Source organism: Portunus trituberculatus, chromosome 50, assembly GCF_017591435.1.
Source record: "Portunus trituberculatus isolate SZX2019 chromosome 50, ASM1759143v1, whole genome shotgun sequence".
Lineage (NCBI taxonomy): Eukaryota > Metazoa > Arthropoda > Malacostraca > Decapoda > Portunidae > Portunus > Portunus trituberculatus.
In genome coordinates this window covers 28391183-28414529 of record NC_059304.1, presented here as the reverse complement: position 1 = coordinate 28414529, position 23347 = coordinate 28391183, and the positions used below count along the sequence as shown (strand labels likewise).

At 37.1% G+C, this 23347-nt stretch overlaps 1 protein-coding gene across 1 annotated transcript in view; it reads right to left on the bottom strand.

The window, feature by feature from the left end:
* Positions 1–16933, bottom strand: part of LOC123500119 (stress-activated protein kinase JNK-like) — a 546161-nt gene extending 529228 nt beyond the window's left edge. The window contains 1 exon segment of the mRNA XM_045248784.1: positions 16912–16933. The gene's annotated coding sequence lies outside the window, so the exon portion shown is untranslated.
* Positions 16934–23347: the final 6414 nt, after the last annotated feature.

Below are 23347 nucleotides of genomic sequence, written 5' to 3'. Positions count from 1 at the left end.
TTAAAATCATGAATATTCCTTGCGTTGACCACTTCCACGTCTAAACTATTCCATGCTTCCACCCTTCTATGAGGAAGCTATATTTTTCACATCTCTCCTATAAGTGGCCATTTTAGTTTTTCCCATGCCCTCTCGACATTCTTTCATTCCACATACACAGATCTTCCCTATCCATTTTTCCATGCCAATCATCACTCTGTATATTGCTATCAGGTCTCCCCTTTCTCTTCTGTTTTCCAGGGTCGGAAGTTGCATTCTTTTCAGTCTGTCTTCATAAGTCAAATCTCTTAAGTCAGGCACCATTTTTGTTGCAGCCCTCTGTACTTTCTCTAGTTTCCTTATGTGTTTCTTTAAGTTCGGAGCCCACTGTATTGTTGCATATTCAAGCCTCGGTCTTATCATTGCAGTAATTATTTTCTTCATCATTTCTTCATCTAAATATCTGACGCCACTCTTATGTTCCTCAATAAGTTCAATACTTCTCCAATTATTTTGTTTATATGTCTCTCTGGCGATAGGTCATTGGTAATTGTCACCCCAAGGTCTTTTCTTCATGACTGGTTTTATGTCTTCATTTCCTATCTTGTACATACTCCTGATTCTTCTTTCACTCTTGCCAAACTCTATTTTCTTGCATTTTGTCGTGTTGAACTCCATTTGCCATGTACAGCTCCATTTCCATATTCTGTCCAAGTCTTCCTGGAGTAGTTCGCAATCTTTGTCACATCTCACTTTTCTTAACAATTTTGCATCGTCTGCAAATAGGCTCACATAACTGGACACCCCATCCACCATGTCATTTATGTAGACCGAACATTACTGGTGCCAACACTGATCCCTGTGGAACTCCACTCTCCACCAAGCCCCATTCTGATGGTCTGTCCTTAATTATTGTTCTCATTTCTCTTCCTACCAAAAGTCTTCCATCCATTTTAGTAAACTGCCATGCACTCCTCCTACCATTTCAAGTTTCCAGATCAGTCTCCGGTGTGGTACCTTATCAAAGGCCTTTTTTAAATCCAGATATATTCCATCAGCCCAACCATCTCTTTCCTGTATTACATCTATCACCCTCGAATAGTAACATATCAGGTTTGTCGTGCATGAACGCCCTTTTCTAAAACCAAATTGACACTCACAAAGTATGTCATTTTCTCCAAGAAGTCTGTCCATCTATTCTTCACCACCCTCTCACACATCTTAGCTACCACACTTGTAAGTGACACTGGTCTATAGTTCAATGGGTCTCTCTTGTTACCTGATTTATAGATTGGGACAATGTTAGCTCTTTTCCAGTCTTGGGGCACTACACCTTCCCTTAATGAGGCATCAATTACTTCACAAACTTTTTCTGCCAGTTGCTCCTGCATTCTCTTAAAATCCATCCTGATACCCCATCAGGTCCCACAGCTTTTCTCACTTCTAAACTCCCCATCATATTCTTGATCTCCTCCACAGTTACTTGAAACTCCTTCATAATCCCTTTCTGTTCCATTACCAGTGGTTTGTCAAAAGCAGTCTCCTTTGTGAATACCTTCCAAAGCATCCATTCATAGCCTCTGCCATTTCCTGGGATCTTCACTGCATACTCCATTTACTTCTAAACTTTCAATACTTTCTCTATTTTTGATGTTGTTGTTCACATGTCTGTAAAAAGCCTTGGTTGGTCTTTACATTTATCAATTATATCCTTTTCTTGTTTCTTTCTTTCTTCTCTTCTAATCAACACATATTCATTTCTTGCTCTTTTGTAACTTTCCACTGCTTAATCCGTCTTTTCCTTCTCCACCTCTTCCATGCATCCTCTTTTCTTGTTCTAGCCTTTTCACATCTATCGTTAAACCAGTCCTGCTTTCCAACTTCTCTATGTTGTCTTATTGGTACAAATTTTTCTCACCTTCTTTGTATATTTTTATAAATTCCTTCCACTTTTCATTTGCTCCTTAGCACTCTTGAATTTCATCAATTTGTCTCTTGAAAGAATTTCTTTAGGTTTCCAAAATCTGTCTTGGCATAATTCCATCTTCCCACTTTATATTCTTCATTTCTTCTAGATTTCTCTTCATCTATCACCTTGAACTCCAAAACTGCATGATCACTCTTTGCTAAAGGGCACTCCACCCTCATCTCCTCAATGACCATTGGCTCTGTACTAAAGACCAAGTCCAGTCTTGACGATGCTCCCTCTCCTCCAAACCTAGTATCTTCTTTGACCCACTGAGTTAACACATTTTCCATTGCCAGTGTCAATAGTGTATTTCCCCATGTTGTCTCTGATCCTTCCATTGACCAGTCCTCCCAACACACCTCTTTACAATTAAAATCTCCCATCATTATAGTTCGTTCACAGCCACCCAACATTTCTTCCAGACATGTTCCTGTATCACTTATCATTTCTTCATATTCCTGTACTGACCATGCATTTGTCTTAGGTGGTACGTACACCACTATGTAGTGCCTCTTTTTCCTTCATTAGTTTCTGCTCTGATCTTTAGCACTTCTGCCTTTCCCATACCTTCTTTCACTTGATCCACCTTTATATCTTTTTAACCAGCAACATCACTCCTCCTCCCATCTTACCTACTCTATTTCTTTTCCAAACATTATATTTCCTTCTCCAACCATCATCAGGTCTTCTCCCTCTCTCAGTTTTGTTTCAGTAAGACCCACAATATCTGGGTTCTTGTCCCTCAAGTAATCGTTGAGTTCTAAAATCCCGATATCACTCCATTTATGTTGGAATACATTACATTCCGCTCATATGTAAGTTTCTTTAGTCCTTTCTTGCTGTACTTTTCTGGGTTATGAACCACTTCCTCAGTCTCATATCCAAGATTCTCCAGAAAAACTCTTTCTTCTCCTCTTCTGTCCTCTCTTCATTTTTTTCAAAGCCTCCTTTCTCAACTCATTTAACATTTCTCTTTCCTTTTCACCGAGATCTCTTCTCAACCAAATCTTCCTTGTTGTTTCCTGCTGGGCTAGCCTCCATGACTTCTCCACCAATTCATCTACATCCTTTTGTGACTTAAGTTTGATTCTTATTGGCCTCATACCTTCTCTTGTGAACTTTCCAATTCTATGGAAGTCCTCTATTTCTTGTACTAGGTCTTTTCCTCCTCCTGCACCACATTAATGATATTATTTATCACCTTTTTATGTTTTCTCTCTCTCCATTTTACTCGGTGTCTTATCCTCCTCCACACCAAATATCACCACACATCTCTTTTTGTCTACAGTTTCCCTCACCAATGTCTCATTTGACTTAATAACCTTCACCACTTTCTCAGCAATCTTCTCTTCTATGATCTGTTGATCTATAATTTCAGCAAGGCCCAAAGTTTTCTCCCCAGACTCTTTGATTTCCTTTTCCAGACTTGCAACTTTGTAATTTACCTCCTTTCTTTCCACTTCCTGACTTTTTCCATTCAGCCTGCTTCTCCATCACTTTTCCTAGAGATTCTCCACATTTTCGCAATTCACTTTAATTAACTTAACTTCCTCTTTCAGTACTGCATTTTCCTTCTTCATATCGGCACTCTTTCATTACATTGTCATAACTCGTTTCCAGGCCCCATACTTTTCAAACAGTTTTCAATTTTACCTTCCAACTCCAGAATTTTCTTCACATAAACGCTCTTCTCCATTATTCCTTGAAATCCTGTGAAGTCTGATTCATCTTTCGAGTTCACGGCCGCCATGTTGCGCAGATGTAAACAAACCAGCTGATGGCTCAAACGCAGGCTACAGTTTATATTCACCTTCCCTGGACATTATTTTGCTAATCAACAGTTAACATGACTATATGGAGACGGGACAAACATTACCAGCTCCTTTCCCACCTTGGTTACTCTTAGGCAATGGTAACTGTAGAATTAGAGATGATTGCTCTGGAGCTCAGCGACCACATCCGCCATCGACGTGTGTGTGTGTTTACCTAATTGTATTTACCTAATTGTAACATACGGAAAAGAGCTATGCTCGTGTTGTCCCGTCTCCATATCTATTAATGTCCAGCTTTTCTTAAAATCATGAATATTCCTTGCGTTGACCACTTCCACGTCTAAACTATTCCATGCTTCCACCCTTCTATGAGGAAGCTATATTTTTCACATCTCTCCTATAAGTGGCCATTTTAGTTTTTCCCATGCCCTCTCGACATTCTTCCATTCCACATACACAGATCTTCCCTATCCATTTTTCCATGCCAATCATCACTCTGTATATTGCTATCAGGTCTCCCCTTTCTCTTCTGTTTTCCAGGGTTGGAAGTTGCATTCTTTTCAGTCTGTCTTCATAAGTCAAATCTCTTAAGTCAGGCACCATTTTCGTTGCAGCCCTCTGTACTTTCTCTAGTTTCCTTATGTGTTTCTTTAAGTTCGGAGCCCACTGTATTGTTGCATATTCAAGCCTCGGTCTTATCATTGCAGTAATTATTTTCTTCATCATTTCTTCATCTAGATATCTGAACGCCACTCTTATGTTCCTCAATAAGTTCAATACTTCTCCAATTATTTTGTTTATATGTCTCTCTGGCGATAGGTCATTGGTAATTGTCACCCCAAGGTCTTTTCTTCATGACTGGTTTTATGTCTTCATTTCCTATCTTGTACATACTCCTGATTCTTCTTTCACTCTTGCCAAACTCTATTTTCTTGCATTTTGTCGTGTTGAACTCCATTTGCCATGTACAGCTCCATTTCCATATTCTGTCCAAGTCTTCCTGGAGTAGTTCGCAATCTTTGTCACATCTCACTTTTCTTAACAATTTTGCATCGTCTGCAAATAGGCTCACATAACTGGACACCCCATCCACCATGTCATTTATGTAGACTGCGAACATTACTGGTGCCAACACTGATCCCTGTGGAACTCCACTCTCCACCAATCCCCATTCTGATGGTCTGTCCTTAATTATTGTTCTCATTTCTCTTCCTACCAAAAGTCTTCCATCCATTTTAGTAAACTGCCATGCACTCCTCCTACCATTTCAAGTTTCCAGATCAGTCTCTGGTGTGGTACCTTATCAAAGGCCTTTTTTAAATCCAGATATATTCCATCAGCCCAACCATCTCTTTCCTGTATTACATCTATCACCCTCGAATAGTAACATATCAGGTTTGTCGTGCATGAACGCCCTTTCCTAAAACCAAATTGACACTCACAAAGTATGTCATTTTCTCCAAGAAGTCTGTCCATCTAGTCTTCACCACCCTCTCACACATCTTAGCTACCACACTTGTAAGTGACACTGGTCTATAGTTCAATGGGTCTCTCTTGTTACCTGATTTATAGATTGGGACAATGTTAGCTCTTTTCCAGTCTTGGGGCACTACACCTTCCCTTAATGAGGCATCAATTACTTCACAAACTTTTTCTGCCAATTGCTCCTGCATTCTCTTAAAATCCATCCTGATACCCCATCAGGTCCCACAGCTTTTCTCACTTCTAAACTCCCCATCATGTTCTTGATCTCCTCCACCGTTACTTGAAACTCCTTCATAATCCCTTTCTGTTCCATTACCAGTGGTTTGTCAAAAGCAGTCTCCTTTGTGAATACCTTCCGAAAGCATCCATTCATAGCCTCTGCCATTTCCTGGGATCTTCACTGCATACTCCATTTACTTCTAAACTTTCAATACTTTCTCTATTTTTGATGTTGTTGTTCACATGTCTGTAAAAAGCCTTGGTTGGTCTTTACATTTATCAATTATATCCTTTTCTTGTTTCTTTCTTTCTTCTCTTCTAATCAACACATATTCATTTCTTGCTCTTTTGTAACTTTCCACTGCTTAATCCGTCTTTTCCTTCTCCACCTCTTCCATGCATCCTCTTTTCTTGTTCTAGCCTTTTCACATCTATCGTTAAACCAGTCCTGCTTTCCAACTTCTCTATGTTGTCTTATTGGTACAAATTTTTCTCACCTTCTTTGTATATTTTTATAAATTCCTTCCACTTTTCATTTGCTCCTTAGCACTCTTGAATTTCATCCAATTTGTCTCTTGAAAGAATTTCTTTAGGTTTCCAAAATCTGTCTTGGCATAATTCCATCTTCCCACTTTATATTCTTCATTTCTTCTAGATTTCTCTTCGTCTATCACCTTGAACTCCAAAACTGCATGATCACTCTTTGCTAAAGGGCACTCCACCCTCATCTCCTCAATGACCATTGGCTCTGTACTAAAGACCAAGTCCAGTCTTGACGATGCTCCCTCTCCTCCAAACCTAGTATCTTCTTTGACCCACTGAGTTAACACATTTTCCATTGCCAGTGTCAATAGTGTATTTCCCCATGTTGTCTCTGATCCTTCCATTGACCAGTCCTCCCAACACACCTCTTTACAATTAAAATCTCCCATCATTATAGTTCGTTCACAGCCACCCAACATTTCTTCCAGACATGTTCCTGTATCACTTATCATTTCTTCATATTCCTGTACTGACCATGCATTTGTCTTAGGTGGTACGTACACCACTATGTAGTGCCTCTTTTTCCTTCATTAGTTTCTGCTCTGATCTTTAGCACTTCTGCCTTTCCCATACCTTCTTTCACTTGATCCACCTTTATATCTTTTTAACCAGCAACATCACTCCTCCTCCCATCTTACCTACTCTATTTCTTTTCCAAACGTTATATTTCCTTCTCCAACCTTCATCAGGTCTTCTCCTCTCTCAGTTTTGTTTCAGTAAGACCCACAATATCTGGGTTCTTGTCCCTCAAGTAATCGTTGAGTTCTAAAATCCCGATATCACTCCATTTATGTTGGAATACATTACATTTCGCTCATATGTAAGTTTCTTTAGTCCTTTCTTGCTGTACTTTTCTGGGTTATGAACCACTTCCTCAGTCTCATATCCAAGATTCTCCAGAAAAACTCTTTCTTCTCCTCTTCTGTCCTCTCTTCATTTTTTCAAAGCCTCCTTTCTCAACTCATTTAACATTTCTCTTTCCTTTTCACCGAGATCTCTTCTCAACCAAATCTTCCTTGTTGTTTCCTGCTGGGCTAGCCTCCATGACTTCTCCACCAATTCATCTACATCCTTTTGTGACTTAAGTTTGATTCTTATTGGCCTCATACCTTCTCTTGTGAACTTTCCAATTCTATGGAAGTCCTCTATTTCTTGTACTAGGTCTTTTCCTCCTCCTGCACCACATTAATGATATTATTTATCACCTTTTTATGTTTTCTCTCTCTCCATTTTACTCGGTGTCTTATCCTCCTCCACACCAAATATCACCACACATCTCTTTTTGTCTACAGTTTCCCTCACCAATGTCTCATTTGACTTAATAACCTTCACCACTTTCTCAGCTATCTTCTCTTCTATGATCTGTTGATCTATAATTTCAGCAAGGCCCAAAGTTTTCTCCCCTGACTCTTTGATTTCCTTTTCCAGACTTGCAACTTTGTAATTTACCTCCTTTCTTTCCACTTCCTGACTTTTTTCCATTCAGCCTGCTTCTCCATCACTTTTCCTAGAGATTCTCCACATTTTTCGCAATTCACTTTAATTAGCTTAACTTCCTCTTTCAGTGCTGCATTTTCCTTCTTCATATCGGCACAGTCTTTCTTTACATTGTCATAACTCGTTTCCAGGCCCTCATACTTTTCAAACAGTTTTCAATTTTACCTTCTAACTCCAGAATTTTCTTCACATAAGCGCTCTTCTCCATTATTCCTTGAAACCCTGTGAAGTCTGATTCCTCTTTCGAGTTCACGGCCGCCATGTTGCGCAGACGTAAACAAACCAGCTGATGGCTCAAACGCAGGCTACAGTTTATATTTACCTTCACTGGACATTATTTTGCTAATCAACAGTTAACATGACTATATGGAGACGGGACAAACATTACTAGCTCCTTTCCCACCTTGGTTACTCTTAGGCAATGGTAACTGTAGAATTATAGATGATTGCTCTGGAGCTCAGCGACCACCTCCGCCATCGACGATGTCCCGTGTGTGTGTGTGTGTGTGTGTGTGTGTGTGTGTGTGTGTGTGTGTGTGTGTGTGTGTGTGTGTGTGTGTGTGTGTGTGTGTGTGTGTGTGTATGTATTTACCTAGTTGTAGTTTTACAGGGCCTGGGCTTTATGCTCGTGTGGCCCCGTCTCCATATCTACACTTATCCAATTTTTCTTTAAAACTATGTACACTCTTTGCTGACACCACTTGCTCACTCAAACTGTTCCAAGTCTCAACACATCTTTGCAGGAAACTAAATTTTTTAACATCTCTCAGACATCTTCCCTTCCTCAGCTTCTTACTATGCGATCATGTGCTTCTGATGTCATATTCTTCTCTCAGGATCAGTTTCTCATTATCCACTTGATCCATTCCGTTAATCAATTTATAAACTTGTATTAGATCCCCTCTCCCTCTTCTCTGTTCCAGGGTTGGTAGATACATTGCTTTTAGTCTCTCCTCATATGTCATCCCTTTAAATTCTGGAACCATTCTTGTAGCCATTTTTGTAGTCTCTCAATTTCTTATGTGTTTCTTTTTATGGGGGGTCCACACAACTCCTGCATATTCGAATCTAGGTCTCATTTTAGTACTTATCAATTTCTTCATCATTTCTTTGTCCATATAGTGAAATGCTAATCCAATATTCCTTAGCAAATTATACATCTCTCTGAAAATTCTATCAATATGGCTTACTGGTTGATTGTTTTTTCCATTATCACTCCCAAGTCTTTTTCCTTTTTTACTTTTTCTAGTTCTACTCCATCTCCCCCATCTTATAGATTCCCACTGGTCGTCTTTCATTTTTTCCCATTTCCATGACATGGCTTTTGTCCAGATTGAATTCCATCTTCCATTTTTTACTCCATTTCCAGATCTTGTTTAAGTCTTCCTGTAGTGTTTCACAAACCTCTTTTTGTTTAATGACTCTGCACAGTTTCGCATCATCCACAAACAGATTTATGTACCTGTTCACTCCCTCTGGCATGTCATTTATATACGAGAAAAAGTATTGGCGCCAATACTGATCCCTGTGGCACTCCGCTGTCTACTGTTCTCCATTTGGACTTCATATCTTTAACTATCGTTCTTATTTCTCTCCCCCTCAAGTAATTTTTCATCCATCTCAATGTGCTTCCTTTTAAGCCACCCTTCTCCTCTAACTTCCATAGTAATCTTTCATGTGGCACACTTTATCAAACGCCTTTTTTAAATCTAAATAAATACAATCCATCCCTCTCTCTCTTGTACTTTATTAACTATTCTAGAGTAGAAACTCAATAAATTTGTTACACATGACAGAACTTTTCTAAAACCAAATTGGCTATTTGATAATTTGTTGTCTTCAAGAAACTCAATCCATTGCTTCTTTATTACTCTTTCACACATCTTGCATATTACTCTAGTTAGTGATACCGGTCTGTAATTTAAAGGTTCTTCCTTTCTTCCTCTCTTATATATGGGAACCACCTCAGCTCTTTTCCACTCCACTGGTACTGTTCCATTTTCTATTGAGCATTTTATGATGTTGTATATAGGACTTGCTAGTTCTTCCCTACATTCTTTCAGTATTCTGCCTGAGACTTCATCCGGTCCCATTGCCTTCTCCTCATCTAATTCCGTCATCAACTTTTTTATTTCAAGCTTGGTTACTTTAATCTCTTTCATATAGACAGTCTCTATTACCCTGTGGTCTTTCAAATTTGGATTCCTTAGTAAAGACCTCATGAAATTTACTATTTAACAGTTCTGCCATACTTTTGGGTCTTCCACCATTCCGTTCTCTCCTTTTAACCTTTCTATTGTTTCTTTTTGTCTTATTTTTCCATTTATGAATCTGTAGAACAATTTTGGTTGTTCCTTACATTTTTCGACAATGTCCTTTTCATAGTTCTTTTCTTCTTCCTTTCTCACCTTAGCATATTCATTTCTTGCTGTTTTGAAGTTTTCCTTATTTTCTGGATTTCTGTTTCTTCTCCACCTTTTCCATGCTCCATCTCGTTTCTCCTTTGCCCTAGCACATCTTGCATTAAACCAATCTTTCTTTCCTTCTTCTTTAAGTCTATATTTCGGGACATATTCCTGACCCCAGTTTTGTATATTTCCAAAAATAAGTTATATTTCTCTTGAACCGTTAATGAGTTTTCCATCTCCTCCCAGTTTACGTTTTAAAATAGCTCTTGAGGTTCTCAATATCAGCCTTTCTGTAATTTAATCGGTCTCTTTTGTATGATTCATCTCTATCTTCCTTTCCTTCTTCTATATCCATTTCTAATATTAATATGCTCACTCTTTCCCAATGGGCACTTATATCCTATATCATCGTTAATTTCTATATCCCTTGTAAAAACTAAGTCCAATCTCGCCTCTGAATCTTGTGTTTTCCTTTACTCTTTGGACCATCAATTATCTATCATTAGGTTCAGGAATCTATCTCCCCAGGCTTCTTCCCCCATACCACTTTCATAATTTTCCCACTCCACCTCTTTACAGTTGAAATCTCCTACTAAAATCACTTTTCTACTTTCTTTAATGATTCTTGTAAGACTCCTTATTGTGTCATTTATCATATCTATATATTCTTGATTAGTCCATGAATTTGTTTTTGGTGGCACATATGTTCCAATGATTGTTAACTCCTTTTATTAATATGCATCTTAACATACAGTATTTCTGATTTTCCTTCCCAAACTCCACTTGATTTACCACTATCTCCTTCCTTAACATCATCATGACTTCTCCTCCTCCTTTACCCACTCTGTCTCTCCTCCATATATTTATACCTTTTAGCTATGTCTATTTTTATTGCCTCATTTAACTTTGTTTCCACCAGGCATACAATATCTGGTTCTTCTTTCTTTATGTAATCTCTTAATTCTAATTTACTAGATAAAATCCCATCTATGTTTGTATACATCATTTTAATCTCTTGTTCTTATCATTTTAGTTAAACTTGCTCCATTTTTTTCTCTTCTTTCTCTTTTATATACCATTTCCTTATCCTGTCTCCTATAATTCTCCAAAAATGCCTTCTTCTCCTCCTCTGACCTTTCATTATTTTTTCTCTTGCTTCTGCCACCAGTTCATTGTGTCTCTTCCTTTCCTCCTCATTTCTATTTTTCTTTATATATATATATATATATATATATATATATATATATATATATATATATATATATATATATATATATATATATATATATATATATATATATATATATATATATATATATATATATATATATATATATATATATATATATATATATATATATATATATATATATATATATATATATATATATATATATATATATATATATATATATATATTATATATATATTATATATTCATATTATCTTTGCAACCTTCTGTTTCTCTGAGTTTTGTTTTTCTATATAGTACTTCTTCTGTTGCTGCTTATGATTTTAGTAATATCTTAATTGGTCTCACTGTTCCTTCTTGATATGGTCCCATTCTATGGATTTCTTCTACTTCCTCTTCTAAGTTCTGTCTATCCTTGTCATTTAGATGTTTACTGATTTCATTTTGTCCTTTTCCCTTCTTGGTCTATATTTAATATTTTTTTCTTTCAGTCTAAAAATAATTACACTTTTTTTTCCACAATTTCTCTTACTAAATTTTCTTTTTTCTTCAGAACTCCTATCATTTTGTTTGTCATATTTTCATTTCTTTCTTTTAATTGTTCTTGAAATACTTCCTGAAATGATTCCTTGTCTTTCTTATCTTGGATTCTCCATGCCTGTACTTCTTTTTTAATTACGTCTTCTACTCTTTCTTTTTCTTTGTTAACTAGATCTCTCAGCTTCTCTTTTTCTTTCTCGGCTTTACCGAGTCCTTCTTCCATCAATTTCTTGTAGTTAGCTACTTTCACTTTTAATTCTTCATTTCCGTTCTTAGCCTAGTTTCGTTTTCTTCCACTCTTTTTATCCTTTCTTTCAATTTCTGGAGCTCTTTATCCTGTTCTTCATTCTCTTTCATTCCCATACTCTCCTTTATCAATTTATCTAATTTACGTTCGATAGTCAACACTCTATCAAATAGTGAAGAATGCGCCGTATCAAAGCCTTCGAATGCTCTTTCTCCCTCACCAACATAGACATCATCAGCTTTCATTCTTTCCCATGTCTCATACCTGCATTTAGATGGAATCTCTTTCTCATTCATGATTTTGTAACACTGTATTCATGAAAAAAAACGAGTCCACACTAATCGCCCAGGCCACTGCAAACCCAAACAAAGGTAGTGAAGATCAGCTGATTCTCGGGAGCGACGGTATTGCGTCCTTCCTCGACCGCGTCTCATCTCATACATATCATCTTGATACAGTAATTGTGAAGATCAACTGATGCATATAGTCATGACTGGAATACATGCAACATTAAATTTAGAAAGATATAAAAATATCCTTGATCACCTGCAGTTTCTGGTAGCAATATGAAAGTATGTCAACATAGGATACTCTGATAAATCTGTAGTTTCATAATACGGATTATTTTAATTTCTACCCAATAGAGTTTTCAGCAAGATGCAGAGTATTTGGCAAAGAAACCGACCTAAACTAATACTAAATGAGAAATCTCCTAACTGAAAGGAAGAACAGAGCTAACTGTTTTCCATCATATGGGCATATAAATCAAACAATTTACCATGGATGTATTATGAACTATACAAAACTGCAGTAATACTGATAAATACCCATTACAGTCAACACTCGGCTATCGCGACTTCAGCTATCGTGTTTTATTGCTATCACGCACCCATGAAACGCTGCTAAAATTTCATTATTGCGACCTCAGATGCCTGCTATAGCGTGCCCAGCCATGACGTCATGGGGTATCTGAGCGCTCATTGGCCAAAACCGATACCAGAATTTTGGCGATTCGATGATACCACCTAATTGGGCAGATACCGATACTACTATTGATACCGATACCACCGATACCGATACTACTACTTGTAGTGATTACTGCACTGGACACCAGGATGAGTTGGTGGACGGCGATCGTTATCAGATGGGAGGCTTTGTTTTGGGGAATGCTGTAAGTCCTTTTGAGGACGTTTGTGAAATAGGAGCAATTCTAGAAGCTTTTTGAAGCCATTTGCAAAGGTAAATTACTCAGTAATCAATATCTTATATCGAATATATCACTAAGTAGTAAATTCCTTTTAGGTATCGTAAGTATTGGCATAAAATAAGCTGATACCGATACCCAAAAAATGGGCCGATACCGCCGATTCTGATACTGATACCGATGCATCGGTACATCTCTAGTAAATACAATGAGCTGATGTAAATTTTTTTTATGTTATAACCTTGACATGTTTTAATTGGTACCAATGGATTATACAGTAATTTAAAAAGAAGTAAAAATGAGGGATATTAGGAGTAAAATTTGTGGTTGCAGCACCAATAACAATTTTCACCATTAGTTGTTCAATTCAGCTATCGCATTTTCAGCTATAGCGCGGCTATTTCGGCCCCAATTGGGCGCGATAGCAGAGAGTTAAGTGTATATAAAAAATCATATATATATATATATATATATATATATATATATATATATATATATATATATACGTGTATATGACTTGAAAGACAGGGCGTCCATAGCACACACGGTAAAGGAGAGAGAAGACCCACAAAAGGACGGTTATCTTCATTATATCCACTTCACACAACGTTTCAGGAAAGTACATATCCCATCTTCAGGTGTATAAAAAACCAACACTGTAAAAACACACATAAAACTTTAAAACACGACCAGACGCAGTGGTCCTGCTACTAGTTCCTCCAACAGGTAAGTGGGGAGGGAAACTGGCTTACCAATATTTATAAGCTCCTACTCACTAACTGGCAAATTCTGATTGGTTGACTAAGAATTTACTATCCAATACAATATATAACACTATATTCTAATATGTAATAGCTAATGCAAAAGAGAGAAAAATTTAAAAGTATGATGTAAAACAGTTAGTCTATTACAGAAATATTTTAGCCTAAAAGAATATTCAATACTGATTGGTTGAAACAGTACGTATGAAACTCGAACCCTAACTATGCTAACACTATCTCACCTAGTTTGAAATTATTAAGTAAAAATTAATAATTTGGTAGCTAGTTCTGTACCATTTAATTCTGGCTTCTCTTTCACAATAAATAAAGATTCCGCTATCCTAAGGTCTGAGTTACAATATGCCCTATACTTTATGTTAAAGTCCTGATCAATAAATGCATGATTACATTATAATGCGTGTTCTCTTATATTTGAGAAACTAGGCTGAGTAATATGAGCATTACTTCTATACGATACTCCCAAGTGCTCAGAAATTCGAATTTTTAGGTTCCGACAGGTGGAACCAATATACTGTACCATGACATACAGTCCAGACATCTAAAGCAATATACAATTTTTGAGCACAAAGGAGTACCTTTAAATTTAAATAAGGAACCTATGGTGTTTTTATTAACAAAAATTAATCTAAAATCAACATTCATAACATGTTTCTTGAGTAAATGAGACATTGTATTACGTAAATGGTAACTAAATTGTCCTGAAAAGGGCAATGTAATGTATCTAACTTCTTTAGTTTTATCCTCCACAAAATTGTCAGTAACAAATTTATTGGTGATAAACTTCTTAATTTGTTTCTCTATTAAGTCTTTGGGATAACCATTAATATGAAAATAATGTCTTAGTCTTTCAAGTTCATTATGGAAAAAGAGCCAAGTACTACAAATATTGTATGCTGTGTAGTAACGTTTTGATGGAATTTATCTTGAACAGGGAAGGGACAAATGAATCAAAATTCAAGCCCAAACCCGTATAAGTTCCTTTCCTGAAAACATCTGTGGAAAGAGATCCATCATTCTTCATGACCATTATATCTAGGAATAGGATGTTATTATTAGTCTCAAACTCGGAAGTGAATGATATATTTTTATGTTTATTATTCAAATACTCAAGAAATTTATGAGCTTGTTCCTTAGATTTAAATGCTAGCAAACAATCATCTACATAACAGTTGTATTTAATTGGCCTGAATTTAGTTGGACAATCCGACAACTAGCTTTTTTCATGATAGCATAAAAAAGCATTTGCTAATATTAGCCCCAAAGGGGAACCCATAGCTACCCCATCTATTTGTTGATACAATTGGTCATTAAAGATAAAAATGGACTCCCTCACAGCTAACTTCAGTAAGGATCGGAATCTGTTTTTCTTCATCATTCAACATCTTATCAGAGAGATTAAAAATTACTTTACTTGCATCTAATTCACTGTCCTGGGACACACCCAATGCTGCCAACTTTTTCTTATGAATGAATTTTACATTAATTTTGCTAGAATTATCTTTACTAATACTAGCCACAACCACCTTATAATCAAACCAAGAAACAATCCTCTTAAATTGTTGCAAATTATTGTTATATTCTTTACCTAATTTCTGAGCACTTGGGAGTATCGTATAGAACTAATGCTCATATCACTCAGCCTAGTTTCTCAAATATAAGAGAACACGCATTACAATGTAATCATGCATTTACTGATCAGGACTTTAACATAAAGTATAGGGCATATTGTAACTCAGACCTTAGGATAGCGGAATCTTTATTTATTGTGAAAGAGAAGCCAGAATTAAATGGTACAGAACTAGCTAACAAATTATTAATCTTTACTTAATAATTTCAAACTAGGTGAGATAGTGTCGTTTAGCATAGTTAGGGTTCGAGTTTCATATACGTGTACTTTGTTTCAACCAATCAGCATTGAGTATTCTTTTAGGCTAAAATATTTCTGTAATAGACTAATATATATATATATATATATATATATATATATATATATATATATATATATATATATATATATATATATATATATATATATATATATATATATATATATATATATATATATATATATATATATATATATATATATATATATATATATATATATATATATATATATATATATATATATATATATATATATATATATATATATATATATATATATATATATATATATATATATATATATATATATATATATATATATATATATATATATGTGTGTGTGTGTGTGTGTGTGTGTGTATATATATATATATATATATATATATATATATATATATATATATATATATATATATATATATATATATCCTTTATATGCATTATATCTTAAGAATAGTCAATAGGAGATGCTTCATAATCCAACCTCAATCTGACACCTTTTCTATTCACTATATAATACGTATGTCTGATGATTATTTACACATTTTTTCCCCATCTATAAATTAATATTGAAAGGTTTCGGCTAGTCCGGAGGGAACAGGATGAATTACTATTTAAGGCTATCAATCTCCGCATCATCGCATAAAATACAACACTGAATAACATGCTATCATAATAACCATTTTTAAAATACGATGAAGGTATACACTTGGTATAGGCTAAAGTCATCATTTGAACTATAAAGAACTGTCACTTTAAAAGGTGAATTATGTTAACATACTTTGTAAAAAAAAATAAATAAGAAAAAAACCTTATGTAGCAGATGAAGAGGATGATTAGATGAGAGAAAATATATGAAAACGAAATTTGTGGATTACACTTGAAACGACAAAAGTAGCACATTGACTGGACTTGTTAACCAGTGGTAGGTATTAGCTGCTGAAGATGAAAATGTCATATGACAGGAAATGACTGAGAGCAACGCAAAGAGGAAAATAATAGTGATATTAAAGTACAGCGCCGCCACCACCACCACAACCACTTGCTTCACCCCTCTTCTTCCGGGTTACATTTGATAAAATCTACTAACCTTCATATGAATCACAACAACATATTCTATTTAACACTTAAACTCTCACACTTACCTAGTACATACGATAAAGGTGTTAAGGAATGTAAATACACACCACATTCACAACATACAGCAGACGGCTTTGCCAGTAACAGCTGAGCCGCCACACTGACCCGCCACCGGCTGCTGCCACACCAATCCTTTCATCACCAATTTCTTTCAAAGAAAACCCACTCCTATTCAATGTTTAACTTACCTATTAAAAGACACCTAACATATATTTCTAAATTTTTATATACTGTTCTGGATGCAAAAATTGTATGGCACGTTAAGGATATTACAGAGGTGCCGTTAAATCGAAAGCTAAGGCGAGGGCAAGAGGGATGACGTCACTTACTTCACCCTCTGTGACGGACAATCTACCGCCATATTTAAATGGCTCTTCGAATATTTTCTATATTATATCTTGCTAAAGGGTCTAGGTAATTAAAAATAGGCCTCATCCGAAGGCTTTCCCAAAATAGTTGTCAAGACAAACACAAATATATATGGGGCACTCATTACACGGTAAATAATAGTGTTGCGAAGGTGTATTGCAGCAGCCTCCCAGATATGTACAGTACGTGTGTCTGTGTAAGTGTGGAGCAGCGTCATAAGAGAGTACATATGGGTTGTACATATGAGTACATATGTGCAGACTTTAGCTAAAGGGTGAGCGAGGTGTTGGTTGCTCGTATTTATGAAACTGTCAGACCTTAATGGAAGGGACGCTGAGCTAGGCCTCCATGACGGAGATGTGACCCCGGAGGTCACGGGGAGATAAGTGTGTGTGTGTGTGTATGGGTAAGGGCACTGGCCAGCCCAGGGATGATTGTCATACGGTACCATGTAAATAAATGCATGTATATGTGAATTGCTTGTAGCCAGCATAATCAGGGATATATTGGTAATTAGCGGTTAAGGTAGATAGCGTTACCTAACAAGCTGAAATAGACTCGTAAGGACATTGCCTGGCAGGTGCGACGGCACAGGAGGCGTGGTTTGTGGGGCACTGTGTGGCACCGACGAGGACAGAGGAAGGAAGTGTAGCGAGAGACCTCGAAGAAATAAGTCGCACTCTGGGGAGCAGTCAGAGAGTGAACGAGAGACAGAGACAGTGAAAGTGCCTGACGAACTAACAAAGTGTTACCCGTACTTTGTTGCCGCCCCCTGCCCCGTCCTGTGTGCCGCCGCCACCTGTTCCCGGTGATTCGTGTATAGTTGCTGTAATATAGAGAAATAAGGAAGAAGTGTTTCCTTCTCCCCACTCTGTGACTGAGCTGAGTTAGAGTGGGTGCTATAGTAGCAGACAGCCAGCAGGCCTGAGAGAGCGATCTGCCCGCCGCTCCACCCCAGTCGCGCCACGCCACCCAGGTAAAGTCTTCCCCGACACACACGCCCCGAATCACGAGAAGATTGTGAGGCGTCCCCTCCTTGAAGAAGCTGAAGGAGGGTCGCAGCAATAGTAATTACAATGAAAATAGATTATGATAATAATAGTTGTTAAGAGGTTAGATAGTTCTTCCCCCGAGGGTCAAGGAAACAGAGAAATCCTTCTTCCTTTTACTTTGCTACTTATGCTACTTACAAGTAAACCTATATGGTGGGTGGTGAATGGCTCAGAGCGGGCGGATTCCCAACCACTAGCTGTACCTTGGAGGAAAGATGAAAGGAGCTTGGAGGAAAGATTAGGGAAGAGGCTGTCGTGCACTTGAAGAAAAGATGAGAGGAGAGCAAAGAAGTTAGATACACAGGGGACGGCGCGCCTATCCCGCTTTACTAAAAATAGTGAAGGGGGTAGATTATAGGAAGCGATGGACGGAGTTTACGATTGCAACTTATACCCAAAACATTGCCCTCTCCAGTGTTAAGCAATGGGAAATTTTCTTGAGGAAGACCTGCCAACTACCACGCCTGTGATACCCACACAGGATATTACCCCAAGGTTCATAAGGATCTACAGATCTTCCCGTCCCTAACACCAACAACAACAATGGGAAATTGACATTTTCTTTTTCATTACTGGAGGAAAATTCAGAAAGAACTGATAGTTTAACTTATGATTAATTGATTGATACATTTATTGATGCATTAATAATGAAATACAACAAAGGAGGAGGATGGACCTCGCCACCTATCCCTTAAGCAAAGACTTAAGGATTAAAGTATCAAAAATACATAAATAGACAGTATACATAACAAGACTACAAGTATTTAAATAAATAAATACTGATATTGCATACCTAATTGCATAAACATCCTGTAGCGTCGGGGACAATAATATTAAGTTTTTAGTTATTAAGGGGGTATCACACTATAAGGCGTTTTCAAGTAGTACTTTGCAAAAGGTGAATGGTCCAGAAGCGTTCGCTTTTACACGCGAACGCTGCTACTGAAAAGTGAAAACGATAGTATCACTGCCGGACAAATCTCCCTCGTAGCTCGCCGGAAAAACTATTGTACTCTTTAGTCGCAGGATCACGCCAAGCTGAGACGTATAGCCTCATTCCACAGTAATATAAAAATATTATTATGGGAAAGGGATAACTGAAGGCAAGGCTCAAATAAAACGCTACACATTTAATTTCTGCTGGGAATATTGCCTGACGGTCCTGGTACACGCGTCAGAGGCTGGATGCACATGTCCAAATGATTTTTGTAGCACAGATCTGCGTCTACCTTGTTCAAAAACATCTTGTCACAGACGTCACAGGTAAATCTGTTAGTGTAAACAAACTGTTGGTATTTTTTATAACATGTCTGTCCCTCAATCCCTTCCTCTCCATCCCCTCCATCCCCCCCAAAGAAGCTTGGGGGCCTGTAGGGAATCGGGGATTTTGGTGGGGAAAATAAACGCATTGTGAGCATTAAAAAAAACTACGGAAATTTTCCATAATATTTCAAGTTTTTCCAACCTAACCTAACCAAGCATAACCTAATTTCTAATGTAACCTAACTGAGCCGCCTGGTAGGGAATTAAACTAATCTAATGTAACTTAGCCCCTCCCATGTACCCCTCTGCTAGGGTATTAACCTAATTTAACATAACCTAACCTAATGTAACCTAATTGTGAGGGCTGAGTCCTCCCCTGGATCTGATCTGATCTGATCTTACCTTACCTTATCTGACCTGACCTAGCATAACCTAACCTAACCTCAACTCACATTACCTTACCTTCCCTAACCTTACCTAAACTGACCTGACCTTACCTCATCTAACCTAACTTTTTTTTTTATCTCTATGTAACCTAATTGTACCTAATGCAATCTAACCTAATCCAACAGCCAGCGGTCAACATAAAGCATAGCAGAGGCAGTACAGCAGCACCTGGACAGCCTGCGCACTATCGTCACCGACAGTCTGCTCTCTGACCTCCCCATTGACCTTTATTCCCACATGGAAAGGGTCATCCAGAGAGAAAGATGTATTTTCCTAGTTGTAGTTTTAAAGGGCCTGGGCTTTATGCTCGTGTGGCCCCGTCTCCATATTTACACTTATCCAATCTTACTTTAAAAGTATGCACAATCGTTGCAGACACTACTTCTTCATTTAAACTGTTCCACATCTCAATACATCTTTGCGGGAAACTATATTTTTTAACATCTCTCAGACATCTTCCTTTTCTCAGCTTTTTACTATGCGATCTTGTGCTTCGAACGTCATATTCTTCTCTCAGGATCAGTTTCTCATTATCCACTTAATCCATTTCGTTAATCAATTTATAAACTTGTATCAGATCTCCTCTCCCCTTCTTTGTTCCAGGGTTGGTAGATCCATAGCCTTTAGTCTCTCCTCATATGTCATCCCTTCAAATTCTGGAACCATTCTTGTAGCCATTTTTTGTAGTCTCTCCAACTTCCTTATGTGTTTCTTTTTATGAGGGGTCCACACTACTCCTGCATATTCCAATCTGGGTCTTATTATAGTACTTATCAATTTCTTCATCATTTCTTTGTCCATATAGTGAAATGCTACTCCAATATTCCTTAGCAAATTATGTTTCTCTAAAAATTCTATCAATATGGCTTACTGGTTGATTGTTTTCTTCCATCGTCACTCCTAAGTCCTTTTCCTTTTTTATTTTCTCCAGTTCTGCTCCATCTCCCATCTTATATATTCCCACAGGTCGTCTTTCACTCTTTCCCATTTCCATGACATGGCTTTTGTTCACATTGAATTCCATTTCCCACTTTTACTCCATTCCCAGATCTTATTTAGGTCTTCTTGCAGTATTTCATAATCCTCTGTTTGCATTATAACTCTGCACAGTTTTGTATCATCTGCAAACAGATTTATGTAGCTGTTCACTCCTTCTGGCATGTCGTTAATATAAATGAGGAAAAGTATTGGTGCCAATACTGATCCCTGTGGCACTCCACTTTCTACTGCTCTCCACTTGGGCTTCATATCTTTAACTATCGTCCTTATTTCTCTTCCCCTCAAATAATTTTCTATCCATCTCAATGTGCTTCCTTTTAAGCCACCCTTCTCCTCTAACTTCCATAGTAATCTTGCATGTGGCACTTTATCAAATGCCCTTTTTAAATCCAAATAAATACAGTCAACCCATCCCTCTCTCTCTCGTACTCTATCAACTATTCTAGAATAGAAACTCAATAAATTAGTTACACAAGACCGTCTTTTTATAAAACCAAATTGGCTATTTGATATTAATTTGTTGTCTTCAAGGAACTCGATCCATTGTTTCTCTATTATTCTTTCACACATCTTGCATATTACACTAGTTAGTGATACTGGCCTGTAATTTAAAGGTTCTTCCTTCCTTCCGCTCTTATATGTGGGAACCACCTCAGCTCTTTTCCATTCTACTGGTACTGTTCCATTTTCTATTGAGCATTTTATGATGTATTATAGGACTTGCTAGTTCTTCCCTACATTCTTTCAGTATTCTGCCTGAGACCTCATCCGGTCCCATTGCCTTCTCTTCATCCAGTTCCTTCATTAACTTTTATTTCAAGCTTGGTTACTTTAATCTCTTTCATATAGACTGTCTCTCTATTACCCTGTGGCCTTTCAAATTTAGATTCCCTAGTAAAGACCTCCTGGAATTTATTATTTAATAGTTCTGCCATACATTTTGGGTCTTCCACCATCCCGTTCTCTCCTTTTAATCTTTCTATTGTTTCTTTTTGCCTAATTTTTCCCTTATGAATCTGTAGAACAATTTTGGTTGCTCCTTACATTTTTCGACAATGTCCTTTTCAAAGTTCTTTTCCTCTTTTTTCCTCACCTTAACATATTCATTTCTCGATGCATTGAAGTTTTCCTTATTTGCTGGATTTCTATTTCTCCTCCACCTTTTCCATGCTCCATCTCTTTTCTCCTTTGCCCTAGCACATCTTGCATTAAACCAATCTTTCTTTCCTTCTTCTTTAGGTCTATATTTTGGGACATATTCCCTGACTCCTGTTTTGTATATTTCCAAAAATAAGTTATACTTCTCTTGCATCGTCTCTGAGTTTTCCATCTCCTCCCAGTTTACGTTTTTAAAATAGTTCTTGAGATTCTCAATATGTGTGTGTGTGTGTATTTACCTAGTTGTATTTACCTAGTTGTAGTTTTACAGGGCCTGGGCTTTATGCTTGTGTGGTCCCATCTCCATATCTACACTTATCCAATCTTACTTTAAAAGTATGCACACTCGTTGCAGACACTACTTCTTCATTTAAACTGTTCCACGTCTCAATACATCTTTGCGGGAAACTATATTTTTTAACATCTCTCAGACATCTTCCTTTTCTCAGCTTTTTGCTATACGATCTTGTGCTTCAGATGTCATATTCTTCTCTCAGGATCAGTTTCTCATTATCCACTTGGTCCATTCCATTGATCAATTTAAAAACTTGTATCAGGTCTCCTCTCTCCCTTCTTTGTTCCAGGGTTGGTAGATCCATAGCCTTTAGTCTCTCCTCATATGTCATTCCTTCAAATTCTGGAACCATTCTTCTAGCCATTTTTTGTAGTTGCTCCAATTTCCTTTTGTGTTTCTTTTTATGAGGGGTCCACACTACTCCTGTATATTCCAATCTGGGTCTTATTATAGTTCTTATCAATTTCTTCATCATTTCTTTGTCCATGTAGTGAAATGCTACTCCAATATTCCTTAGCAAATTATATGTTTCTCTAAAAATTCTATCAATATGGCTTCCATCGTCACTCCTAAGTCTTTTTCATTTTTTACTTTCTTCAGTTCTACTCCATCTCCCATCTTATAGATTCCCACGGGTCGTCTTTCACTCTTTCCCATTTCCATGACATAGCTTTTGTTCACATTGAATTCCATTTCCCACTTTTTTGCTCCATTCCCGTATCTTATTTAGGTCTTCTTGCAGTATTTCACAATCCTCTTTTTGCTTTATAACTCTGCACAGTTTCAAATCATCTGCAAACAGATTTATGTAGCTGTTCACTCCTTCTGGCATGTCATTAATATAAATGAGGAAAAGTATTGGTGCCAATACTGACCCTTGTGGCATTCCGCTTTCTACTG